Here is a 14,121-nt window from a genome sequence, read left to right on the forward strand (position 1 = left end):
AATGTTGGAATGCAGAAATAACAAGACGGAGGCTGTGGAAGATCTAAGCCAGACTGAAGAACAACTTCACATCAACTATTCCCTTCGATATTATGATGTTAAGATAAAAGAAAAACGAATGACTTCTGCGGAAAAGTCTTTACACTTGCTTGAGAATCTCAATGGGTTTTTGAAATTTCCATCGCTGTGCAGAACTGCCAATGCAGCACCACCCCAGTGATGGAAGCGTTTAATTAGAACACACTCTCTTTATGTGATTGTTGATGTGATTGAAGAAATTATGTTGAGAGCATAAAAATAAGGTGCCCGAATTCTATTTGCATCTCCTAGTGCACTTATTCATTGCCCTATAATCACACCTCATTTGAAGACTACTGTTTTGAATCGCTGTGCAAAAGCCACAAGAGATGGAATATATACTATCAGATAAACAGTCGCACATGGGCATAAACGCTGCAGATTAGCAACTGTTCTGGTAATGCATTTTATCAGCGGACAACGACTATGTCGAGAGCTATTCAAAATGAAGTAGCACACCATCGTATTAGTTCATGGCCCATTGAAGCTTAAAATGAAGGCTTGCAAATCCTGAAGAACGAGAGCACTTATGATGCAAGCGCGAAGGAATAGTTTATCAAATTCACCAGTCCCACTGCTTTTATGAAACAATGACTAGCTACCGCCACGAGGGAAGAACAATTAACTACACGGTCCAAGAGAGAGTTAGATATAGCCCTTAGGGCTAATGGAATCAAGGGATGTGCAGAGAAATATAGGGATATGGGGAGGAAGCAGGAATGCGGTACTGATTTTGGATGATCAGCCCTGATCATAGTGCTGGCTCGAAGGGCCGAACGGCATATTCCTGCACCTCTTTTCTATGTTTACATGAGACACATTTGAGATTTCTTCAAATCGTTCGTTTTTTCCCTTGAGTACATTTTATGAATTTTACCAAATATGAAAGCAATCAAATCTATTACATTCCATGAAACACCTGAACTCCCAGCATAATATCAGCTCAATCTTTTTTTTCAACAAAGAATGGTTGTAAAACTATTGACATTCACCACATTGTGCAACTAATGTCAACTTTAGAATTTCCCTTCATTGATCATATAGTAGATCCATCTTAAAATTGCAGTCATTGTTCCAACGTGTATCTATTCAGTGGCTGAACTGATTGCAGCCTTCTCCCATACAATCAAACCAAGGTCATTCAAGTGAACGTGAGATGAGCTATCAACAGTTAATCCTGCTGTAAAATAATTCTTGGCTTAAGATAGAGACACAGAATGCTGGAGTAACTCAGCGGAGACAGGCAGCATATCTGAATAGAATAGAATAGAATATATAATCATATATTAATGATCTGGATGAGGGAATTGAAGGCAATATCTCCAAGTTTGCGGATGACACTAAGCTGGGGGGCAGTGTTAGCTGTGAGGAGGATGCTAGGAGACTGCAAGGTGACTTGGATAGGCTGGGTGAGTGGACAAATGTTTGGCAGATGCAGTATAATGTGGATAAATGTGAGGTTATCCATTTTGGTGGCAAAAACAGGAAAGCAGACTATTATCTAAATGGTGGCCGACTAGGAAAAGGGGAGATGCAGCGAGACCTGGGTGTCATGGTACACCAGTCATTGAAAGTAGGCATGCAGGTGCAGCAGGCAGTGAAGAAAGCGAATGGTATGTTAGCTTTCATAGCAAAAGGATTTGAGTATAGGAGCAGGGAGGTTCTACTGCAGTTGTACAGGGTCTTGGTGAGACCACACCTGGAGTATTGCGTACAGTTTTGGTCTCCAAATCTGAGGAAGGACATTATTGCCATAGAGGGAGTGCAGAGAAGGTTCACCAGACTGATTCCTGGGATGTCAGGTCTTTCATATGAAGAAAGACTGAATAGACTTGGTTTATACTCTCTAGAATTTAGGAGATTGAGAGGGGATCTTATAGAAACTTACAAAATTCATAAGGGGTTGGACAGGCTAGATGCAGGAAGATTGATCCCGATGTTGGGGAAGTCCAGGACAAGGGGTCACAGCTTAAGGATAAGGGGGAAATCCTTTAAAACCGAGATGAGAAAAACTTTTTTCACACAGAGAGTGGTGAATCTGTGGAACTCTCTGCCACAGAGGGTAGTTGAGGCCAGTTCATTGGCTATATTTAAGAGGGAGTTAGATGTGGCCCTAGTGGCTAAGGGGATCAGGGGGTATGGAGAGAAGGCAGGTACAGGATACTGAGTTGGATGATCAGCCATGATCATATTGAATGGCGGTGCAGGCTCGAAGGGCCGAATAGCCTACTCCTGCACCTAATTTCTATATTTCTATGTTTCTATGAATGGATAATGTTTCGGGTCGAATCCCTTCTTCAGACTCTGTAGAAATCTGAAGAAGGGTCTTGACCCGAAACGTCACCCATTCCTTCTATCCAAAGGTGCTGCCTGTCCCGCTGCGTTCCCTGTCCCACATAGGAAACCTGAACGGAAACCTCAGGCGACTTTGCGCCCCACCCAAGGTTTCCGTGCGGTTCTCGGAGGTTGCCGGAGGTTGCAGGTAGTGGAAGCAGGTAGGGAGACTGACAAAAACCTCTGGGAACCGCACGGAAACCTTGGGTGGGGCGCAAAGTCTCCAGAGGTTTCCGTTCAGGTTTCCTAAGTGGGACAGGGGCATTACTCCAGCATTTTGTGTCTATCTTCGGTGTGTACCAGCATCTGCAGTTCCTTCCTACACACTTCCTAGCCTAGTTATGTTAAGTTCTTGCGAGTTTCTAAATGATGTGCCAAGTTATAATTATTGATCAGTAAACTATCTGGCTCTGGAAATATATTTATATATTTATACCATAACTTGCCTACATGACTATTTTGGAAAGCGATCTTAAATGAAACACTGAAATTATTTATCGTGAAATTTCAGCTTCTACTTTAATCATCGGCAGGCTTCAAGCTTCAATTAGCAACTTGTATTCTGCTTAAAAGACAATTTACATAATGCTTTCTCCGTGATAATTCATTTGACGTAATTGGGGCTCAGTCAGAGAGGTGGCAACAAACAGAAAGGCAGTGAGGTTTTCACAAACTGATCCCTGAATGCAGACGTTGGTACCACAAAAGCCTGCCCTGCCCTTGACATGCCCAATTTCCTCAGCCTTCTGAGGATGTGGAGGTGTTGCTGTGCTTTCTCAACCAAAAGGAATTGGAAGGAGGGGACGTGTTTGGCATGTTGATCAAGAATAATGGCCTCAGGCTCGCCCATGACAACCATTGTGACTGATCCATGGCTGATTTTTCCCCGAAAGATTTGGAGCAAGGCGGGCAACAATGCCTCAGAAACCACTTTGTAACTCAGGCTATGACAATAGAGGAATGTTGTAATATATACATAAGGTTGCATTACAGCAATTCTGCTGTGCATGCATTTGGGGAACAATTCCCAAAGGGTTCCATCAGAGGGTGATGATGGAAGATTGATTTTTGCACTGAAAGCCTGTAACTAGTGGTGTGCCTGAAGGGACGCTGTGGGCCCCATTTCTATGTGTGGTTTATATCAACAATTTGGATGAGAACGTGCAAGGCGTAATTAGTAAGTTTGCAGCTGACACTAAAGTGGGTGATGTTGTAGATAGCCAAGATGATTATCAAAGGTTACAGCAGGATCTTGATCATTTGGGCGAGTGGGCAGAAGAATGGTTAATGGAGTATAATGCAGGTAACTGTGAGTGTTGCATTTTTGGAAGTCTAACCATGGCAGTGAATGGCAGGGCTCTGGGGAATGTTGTAGAGCAAAGGGATCTAGGAATGCAGCTACATGCTTTGAAAGTGGCATCACAGGTAGATAGGATAATCAAGGCGGCTTTTGACACATCTGCCTTCATCTGTCACGGTACTGAGTACAGAATTTGGGATGTTATGGAACAGCTGTCAAAGTGCCAGTGAGGCAACAGTTGGACTATTGTGTTCCATTTTCGTCTCTGCTATAGGAAAGATGTTGTTAAGCTGTAAAGAGTGCAGATAAGAATTATGAGGATGTTGCCAGGACTTCAGGGCCTCTGCTATAGGGAAAGGTTGAGCACACTGGGACTGTATTCCTTGGAGTGTAGGAGGATGAGAGATGATCTGATAGAGGTGTAAAAGATCATGAGGTGTAAACAATGGGGTAGATGCATGGAGTCTCTTGCTTAGAGCAGGGGAATCAAGAAAAAGAGGACATAGGTTTAAGTTAAGGGGGGGGGAGAGAGTTAATAGGAACTTGCAGGTGATTTTTTTACTCAAAGGGTGATGGGTGTATGGAACGAGCTGCTGGAGGAGGAAGTTGAGGTTGGTACTATCGCAATGCTTAAGAAACATTTAGACAGGTACATGGATAGGATAACTTTAGTGGGATATGGGCCAAAAGTAAGCAGGTGGGACTAGTGCAGATGGGACATGATGATCGGTATTGGCAAGTTACGAGTAGGAATTAACAGGTCCCTTTCAGAATGGTAGGCAGTGACTAGTGAGGTGCCGCAAGGCTCGGTGCTGGGACCCCAGTTAGTTACAATATATATATTGACGATTTAGATGAGAGAATTAAATCTGGCATCTCCAAGTTTACGGATGACACAAAGCTGGGTGGTTGTGCGAGCTGCGAGGAGAATGCTATGAAGCTGCAGGGTGACTTGGATAGGTTGGGTGAGTGAGCATGGTAGATGCAGTATAACGGGGATAAATGTGAGGTTATCCACTTTGGTGGCAAGAACAGGCAGGCAGATTATTATCTGAATAGTGTAGCAAAGAGCTGCAGATGCTGGTTTAAATCAAAGGTAGACACAAAATGCTGGAGTAACTCAGCGGGCAGGCAGCATCTCTGGAGAGAAGGAATGGGTGACGTTTCGGGTCGAGATCCTTCTTCAGACTGATGTCAGCTTATCTGAACAGTCAGATTAGGAGAAAGGGAGGTGCAACGAGACCTGGGTGTCCTTGTACATTAGTCACTGAAAGTAAGCATGCAGGTACAGCAGGCAGTGAAGAAAGTATTGTGTGCAATTTTGGTCTCCTAATTTGAGGAATGCTATTGAGGGAGCGCAGTGTAGGTTCACCAGGTTCATTCCCGTGATGGCAGGACTGACATATGATGAAAGAATGGGTCAACTGGGCTTGTATTCACTGGAATTTAGGATGAGAAGAGATCTTATAGAAACATATAACATTGCTAAAGGATTGGACAGGCTAGATGCAGGAAAAATGTTCCCGATGTTGGGGGAGAACAGAACCAGGGTCAGTTTAAAAATATGGGGTAGGCCATTTAGGAGTGAGATGAGGAAAACCTTCCACCCAGACAGTTGTGAATTTGTGGAATTCTCTGCCACAGAAAGCAGGGGAGGCCGATTCACTGGATGTTTTCAAGAGAGAGTTGGATTTAGCTCTTAGGGCTAAAGGAAACAAGGGTTATGGGGAAAAGGCAGGAACGGGGTACAAATTTTAGATGATCAGCCATGATCATATTGAATGGCGCTGCTGGCTCGAACATCCGAATGGCCTGCTCCTGCGCCTTTTTTTTCTATGTTTCTGTGTTTCTAAGTTGAGCCTAAGGACCTGATTTCCACACTGTAAGACTCTATTTTGAAGTGCCATCAAACAGACAATTTCAAACAGGAGATGAGAGCAATCATTGGGATAAAACCGTGTTCAACTAACTGGAAATTGGAGTCAATACAAAACTTAACAAAAACTTGAGCATGAATCTCAAAATTATCAGATTTTTAACTATTAACAAATTAACAGTTTCAGTGGATTCTTCCCTAAGACTCCACCCATCCTTGATACCGTTATATAACCAGCAACAAAGTTTAAATCCCATTTCAATTTATCATGAATCCAAATCCTATAAATTGGGTAATGACTGTGAAATCTGGTTTACTAACTCAACCGGTTCATTAATGCCCTTTGGATACGACATATTGATATCCTTGCAAGTGCCTGTGTGCAAATTCAGTCCCACTCCACATGGATGAATTAATGCCTTCAGGTCAACTGCAAACTAGCAATAATCATTGATTTTGCAGCACAGCCTCATCCCAAGGATGGAAAGACATGAAGGCTGAAATTTGCATACAGCCTGAACTAGCTAAATGTTTATGAATGAATTGCAGATGCTGGTTTCTACCGACGATAGACACAAAATGCTGGAGTAACTCAACGGGGCAGGCAGCATCTCTGGAGAAAAAGGAATAGGTGATGTTTCAGGTTGGAACCCTTCTTCAGACTGAAAGGTAGAGGTGGGAATAGATAGGACATGGAGAATATCTTTCGTGGAGATCTGTGGGAGCAGAATTGGGATAAAGAAAAGAGACGTAGTCGAGGGCTCAAAGGGAAGGCAACCGCTCAGGAAGACATTGCAAAAGGCACCTGCGTGCAAACCTCATCACTGAAGCAAATATAAGGGAGGTGGAGGAACTGGGCGAACGTATTAGAGCAGAATGGGAGGATTTATCGCCAAGATTTTCGTGTGAGTCTGCAGAATTGTAATGGATGTTTATTTGAGAGTCAAGATGGAGAGGTTCAAGAATGGAAGGAAAGGACCATGTGAAGGTGAGCAGGGTGAAAATTGGCTACAATAGAAATACAAATTTTGTGTTGGACACTGGGGCAGGAAGCATCACCAATGCTTTCAGAAGAAGAATTTTATCGGGATGCTTTACAGCTTGGTTTGGGAACAGCTCCATCCAAGACCATAAGAAATTGCAGCGAATTGTGGACGCAGCCCAGACCATCACACAAACCAACCTCCCTTCCATTAACTCCAATTATACCTCACGCTGCCTCGGCAAGGCCAGCAGCATAATCAAGGACGAGTCGCACCCTGGCCACTCCCTCTTCTCCCCTCTCCCATCAGGCAAGAGGTATAGAAGTGTGAAAATGCAGCCACCTCCAGATTCGGGGACAGTTCCTTCCCAGCTTTTACCAGGCAACTGAATCATCCTACCACAACTAGAGAGCAGTGCTGAACTACTAGCTACCTCATTGGTGACCCTCGTGCATTCCTTGATCGGACTTTACTGGCTTTACCTTGCACTAAACGTTATTCCCTTATCATGTATCTATACACTGTAAATGGATCGATTGTAATCATGTATTGTCTTTCTGCTGACTGGTTAGCACGCGACAAAAGCTTTTCACTGTACCTCGGTACACGTGACAATAAGCTAAACTGAAACTGAACTGAACTCATGCAGAACACACGATTTTGTACAAGAAAGATAGTCAAAGGAGGGGGCTCAAGTTGGATTGGAAAAAAACGAATCCACAGATTTCCTTCACAGACCCAGCCAAACGGCTGGAGAGAGTGAATGAAGTGCAAAATAAGTGTTCAATGTGAGAACGAGTTCAGCCAAGCAAACGAGTGGGTTCATGGAGAGAAAGTGGCTGGACATCAGTCCAAGGAAGAAGTGGTGAGCCTTCAGTCTGTCCTGATGTGCGATGGGGGTGTGGACCAATTGTGCATCTCTGATAAACATTTGCCAGTTCAGGAATATGAACAGTTGGCACTACGACGTTAACTGCGGAAGCTGGATTACTGTAGCTTGTGGATATTCTCAGCAAGTTCATAGCAGTTACTACCGCAGCTCAGTAACCCAGCGGTATGAATATTGATTTCAAGTAACTCTTGCACCCCCTCTCTCTCCATCCCTCCATCACCCACGTTGTTGTATAAGTTTCAAAATCGTCTTGTTGAGTCTCATTGTCTATAACTCATTTTCACCCAGCCCACAGGTAACAGTGGCCTGTTTTCTTTATCATCGTTACTTTTTTGCATAATCTTTCATTCATTTGTTCTATATCTCTCCACAACACCGTCTATATCTCTAGTTTCCCTTTCCCCTGACTCTCAGTCTGAAGTTGGGTCTTGATGCTGCCTGTCCCGCTGAGTTACTCCAGCATTTTGTTTCTATCTTCGGGTTTAAACCAGCATCTGCTGTTCCTTCCTACACAGGAGAAACCACCAGTTTGGGATGAATAGTCAAAGATCTATCTGCAGCTGACAGTCTGTGAAGTTGAAACTTGGAATAAATCCAGTGGTAAAAGAGATGATGTCAAAACTTGAAACCTGTTCAAACACAGTAATGAAACCTCCAAAGTTGAAAATGGACACAACATGACAAACATGAAGATATTTGTGCTTTCTCAGGAGAAAAGAATGAATGCAAGCGGACTAGATACAAATGAAATACAGATGGCCGTGTATAATAAATGGAACGGGCAGAGAATGACATCTATTGTTCCAGCTGGAAAAATCTTAAATGAACAGTCATGTGTGTAAGTTTATCTTTTGACCAACACAGCTTTTCCTATTGGAAGGAGGATTTAAAATTATAAATTTGAATTCAGCTGGCTACCATTGTCTAATTTGCTACTTTCTTCAGTACATATACATTTTGAAACATCTGATAATACGATTGAAAACATATTTCTTTACTCGCAATACACTGTTCCCCTTTGAGAAAAGATGCTTGAGTTAACCAGCAGTAGTTACAGCTTCAATTCAGTGAGGAGGAACCAGGCCTCTTAGTATGACCACACAGCATGGCATGACAGAGAGCGCAACTTCAGATCTGCATGAGGTTCACATCTACAGGTGCACAGTAGAGAGCATGCTGACCGGTTGCATCGTGGCTTGGTTCGGCAACTTGAGCGCCCTGGAGAGGAAATACTACAAAAAGTAGTAAACACTGCCCAGTCCATCATCGGCTCAGATCTCCCTACCATCGAGGGGATCTATCGCAGTCGCTGCCTCAATAAGGCTGGCAGCATCATCAAGGACCCACACCATCCTGGCCACACACTCATCTCCCTGCCACCTTCAGGTAGAAGGTACAGGAGCCTGAGGACTGCAACGTCCAGGTTCAGGAATAGCTACTTCCCCACAGCCATCAGGCTATTAAACTCAACTGAAACTAAACTCTGAACATTAATAGACCATTATCTGTTTATTTGCAATTTATCAGTTTATTTATTCATGTGTGTATATATTTATATAATGGTATATGGACACACTGATCTGTTCTATAGTCATGCCTACTATGTTCTGTTGTGCTGAAGCAAAGCAAGAATTTCATTGTCCTATCTGGGACACATGACAATAAACTCTTGAATCTTGAATCTTGGGAACAGATTTCACCCACTTTGTTTATGTACTTTCGTAAATGGAAAGTTTCATGTATCGTTCCATGGAGCAATTCAGTCAAGTCCCAGCAAAACTACACTTAATGAGAGTTACACAGTGAGCAGCAAGCAGTGCTGATCAAGTCAGTCACAGCTGGAGGTGGAATGTTAAAACCCTTGAATATGAAATGCAACACGACCAATACGTTAAAACGAATGGATAACATCGGCCAGTAGGAAGCCAGCAGGAAGGAACTGCAGATGCTGGTTTAAGCAGGATTTAGTTACTATGCAACAAATAGCTGGAATAAACTTCCTGAAGATTTAAGACTTGCCTCAACTTTGACCACTTTTAAAACAAGACTGAAAACTTTTATGTTTACTTTAGCTTTCAGCTAAATCTTAACTACATTGCACTTTTAACTTTTGCACTTTTTATAATGCATTTTTAATTTTGCTTTTCTTTTCTTTTAGTTCTTCTATTTTATTTCATTTTATTATTTCATTTATTGTATGACATGTTTTTATGTGAAGCACTTTGAGTCTGCCTCGTGTATGAAATGTGCTATATAAATAAAGTTGCCTTGCCTTGCCTTGCCTAAACCGAAGATAGACGCAAAAAGCTGGAGTAACACAGCAGGACAGGCAGCATCTCTGGAGAGAAGGAATGGGTGACATTCTGGGTTGAGACCCTTCTTCAGACGAGGAATTTAAGTTGGTTGGTGTAGGAATGAACTGCAGATGCTGGTTTAAACCAAAGATAGACACAAAATGTAGGAGTAACTCAGCGGGACAGGCAACATCTCTGGAGATAAGGGATGGGTGATGGATAGTCACCCATTCCTTCTCTCCAGAGATGCTGGCTGGATCCAGAGATACTCCAGCATTTTGGGTCTATCTTAAGAATATATTTAGCACTGGTCTTAGGATGAAGGTTTTCTACTTAATGTATAATTCTTCCATCGCATCAAGAGGATGGATACAATAGTCCAAAATAAAAATGCCAAGAAATCCAAATCAAATGAAGCAAGCCTGAAGAAGGGTCCTGACTTAAAACGTCACCTGTCCAGAGAAGCTGCCTGGTCTGCTCAGTCACTCCAGCACTTTGTGTCTTTTTCAATATTGGCCAACGAACTGAACTACAAAGGGGTTAAATCTATCTTCACTGGTGGAAAAATTAAAAGCAGTCATTATAATTCCACAGGGTGAATAGAGATGTGAAATTATATGTGAAATTTCTTGGAGCATCCTGGTGTACAAACTAGTTAAATATTATTCATGAAATGCAGATTTATTGTCCATCCCACATAAAATCAGATCTGAGTTTTCAAACAGAATTATAAAATACACAAAAATAAGTTACATTCTGACAAAAACAAAGTGCATTTACAACTATAGAAGTGGAAGCTCATCTTTTAATATGTTTTCATTTTCTTTCCAGAACAAAGGGGAGATTTAAGGAAAATGTTAAAAAAAAAAAAAGAGACTTCAATGTTATCATTTTTTACTTCAAATGTAAAAAAAAGACTTCAACAGATTACTGTTCCTGTTAGGTTATACAACGAAAATAAATCTATCACATCAAAATTGTCTGCAAAGTGATCAAGCGATGGATTAAAAGAAATTAGTTAAGAGATGCATTGAATTACTAGTTGTTTTTCCACAAAGGGAAAAAGGTTAAAATGTTTGACTTGAGTTTAGTTTATTATTGTCACGTGTACTAAGGTGCAGTGAAAAGCTTTTTGTTGCGTGCTATCCAGATAGACTATACATGATCACGATCTAGCCATCCACTGTATACAGATACAAGATAAAGGGAAACTCAGCGGGTGAGGCAGCATCAATGGAACGAATGAAATTGGCAACGTTACAGGCCGAAACCCTTCTTCAGCCTTCGGCCCGAAACGTTGCCTATTTCCTTCGCTCCATAGATGCTGCCTCACCCGCTGAGTTTCTCCAGCATTTTTGTCTACCTTTGATTTTCCAGCATCTACAGTTCCTTCTTAAACAAGATAAAGGGAATAATGTTTAGTGTTTATTAGTTTCATTTATTGAGGCAGAAGCACATACAGAATCGTGAGAAAAAAAGGCAGAGAAGAGAAATTAACATTGGTTGCTTCCGCAAAGAGATAACATGAAGATAAGGAGGAGCAAGAGAAGGCCATTAGGCTCCCCATGGTTACTCTACCCCTCGAATGAATGAATAAATTATTTAATATTTTATTGTCACATGTGACAAGTCAGCGATATTCTTTGCTTGTATACCCAAGGTATGCTAATAGTCGCCACATAAAGGGCATCGACAAAGTTACAAACTACCCAGCGCCAGGTCCACCTTCATTCTCCCTCCCCCTCCCACCTTCCCCACGGTGGTCCCCCCTCATGCCTAGGTCTTCCATTGTTCTTCCCCCCTCCATCACGGCGGTCCCCCCACGCCGGGTCTTCATTTATTCCTCCTTCAGTAAGGTCATTGTTGATCTTTTGTCTCAACATCACTTTCTGACACTGACCATATATTCCTTAATGTCGAAAAATCAATCAATCTCACTCTTGAACATACTCCATAACTGAGGTGCGACCACCTTTTGGGGGAGTGAATTCCAAAGGTCGCCTTCTCCCTGGGTGAATTGATCTTTCCTTGTTAATTCTTGAATGACTAGAGTTGTATTTTGAGACAATTGTCCTTTTGCTGGGCTCCTAAATGAAGGGAACCAGTAGGAGATGCTCAGTCAAATCACATTTGATTCAAAGACACCACAAACCACCAGCAGAAACGTTTACCCCCTGCTACAAATTGCTATTTGAAGGGTACAAGTATATTTACACACAATCTTGCAAAATTAAATATTATTCATAAAAAACAGATAAAGCAGCGTTCACAATTTTGGTTAGTTTTTGATGTTTCCATCATATCTTATACATACACAAATCCTTGAGGCAATTCACCATTTAATTTATTGGAAGCTGGCACCCACACAATTGAACGTACACACTATCTCATTTACTCATATGATTTTTTATCAGGCAAACCAACAATATAATTAGCATGAAACATCATTCAAATATTAATGAGATTAATCACTCCAGTGACAATCTCTTGGAAGAGTGCAGGTTGGCTGTAAGTCACTAAATTACCATGTTAGAAACCCAGAGATGTGGACTCACAATCTAGAAACAGGAGGTCAACTCCCTCCAAGGCAGTTGTAAGCTTAAAATCCAGTAAACAAGAACCTGGAATTTAAACAAACCCAATGTCTATGTCGTGATGAACATTGGACGACCAGATGACAATCCATCTGATTCACTAATACCATCCAGGAAACCATAATGATTCCCTTTACTCAGTTTCAGTTTAGCTTATTGTCACGTGTACCGAGGTGCAGTGAAAAGCTTTTTGTTGCGTGCTAACCAGTCAGAAGAAAGACAATACATGATTGCAATCAATCCATTTACTTTTTATAGACACATGATAAGGGAATAATGTTTAGCGCGAGGAAAAGCCAGTCAAAGATAGTCCGAGGGACATCAAAGAGGTAGATAGATTAGATTAGATTAGATTATTTAATGACCACAAAGTCAAACTGGTGGAATTCAGGTTCAGTACAGGATGTTACAAGGTAGGCTGATTCCCGTCAAACATAACATAAAACACAACATCATACAATATACAGTACATGCATGGGGAGGATATGTGCTGTTATCATAGTGTGTTCAGAATTCGGATTGCGTGTGGGTAAAAACTGTTTTTAAATCGAGATGTCTTGGCGGACAGTGAGCTGTAGCGCCTTCCTGATGGCAGCAGGTGGAAGATGTGGTGAGCTGGGTGGGAGGGATCAGAGATGATTTTCTTCACCCTTGACACAGACCGTTTGTGATGGAGTGATTCTATTGATGGAGGGGAGTGCTGATGATTTTGGATGCTTTGTTAACTATGCGTTGTAATTTATTACGGGAGTGAGTGTCTAAACTGCTGAACCAGACTGTAATTGATGAAGTGAGCATGCTTTGGATGATGGCTGTGTAGAATTTGATTAGGAGGTGTTTCCTTACTCTAAACTTCTTGAGCTGGCGGAGGAAGAAGAGTCTTTGGTTGGCTTTTTTGTAGATGTGATTTGAATTGATTTTCCATTTGAGGTTATTGCTTATGTGAGTGCCAAGAAATTGGAATGAGTCAGTGGTGGATATGGGTTCGCCTGAGATGAGTAGGGGGGTCTTGGGTTGTGCCTTACGTCTGAAATCAATGATGAGTTTGTGTGTTTTTGATGTGTTGAGTAAGAGGTTATTATCTGTGCACCAAGTGACTGCTTTGTGTGTTTGAGTGCGGTATTCTGTTTCATTATTGTTCGAGATGAGACCTATGATGGTTGTGTCATCTGCGTATTTATAAATTTTAACTGAACTATGCTGGGATGTGAATTGGTTTGTGTAGAGTGAGAATAACCAGGGAGACAAGACGCAGCCCTGAGGGACTCCTGTGCTGAGGTGCAGGGGGTGAGATATTGTGTTATGTATCTTCACCCTCTGTTGTCTGTTCCAAAGGAAGCTGTAGATCCAGTGACAGATGCAGGGGTCGATGTTCATGTCCGTTAATTTATGGAAGAGTTTAACCGGGTTGATGGAGTTAAATGCCGAACTGAAGTCCATGAACAGGATGCGGGCGTACGTGTTGGCGGTTTCCAGGTGTTGCAGAGTGTGATGAATGGCCAGATTGACTGTGTCTTCCACTGACCTATTGGCTCTGTATGCGAATTGGTGTGGGTCCAAATTGGAGGAAGTGCTGGTTTTGAGGTGAGCAAGAATAATGCGCTCAAATGACTTCATGGCCACAGATGTAAGGGCAATCGGTCTATAGTCATTGAGGCAGGATGATGTGTTGGACTTGGGCACAGGGATGATGGTAGATTGTTTGAAGCACTGGGGCATTGTACATTGGCAGAGGGATGAGTTGAAGATGCCGGTGAATACAGGGGCCAG

General features: G+C 42.1%; 1 protein-coding gene across 4 annotated transcripts in view; it reads right to left on the reverse strand.

Annotated features, from left to right (window-relative positions):
* The window catches only part of pard3 (par-3 family cell polarity regulator), a 983,322-nt gene that overhangs the window by 389,525 nt on the left and 579,676 nt on the right, over positions 1 to 14,121 (reverse strand). The gene's annotated exons all lie outside the window — the stretch shown is intronic.

Source organism: Amblyraja radiata, chromosome 2 (assembly GCF_010909765.2).
Source record: "Amblyraja radiata isolate CabotCenter1 chromosome 2, sAmbRad1.1.pri, whole genome shotgun sequence".
Classification (NCBI taxonomy): domain Eukaryota; kingdom Metazoa; phylum Chordata; class Chondrichthyes; order Rajiformes; family Rajidae; genus Amblyraja; species Amblyraja radiata.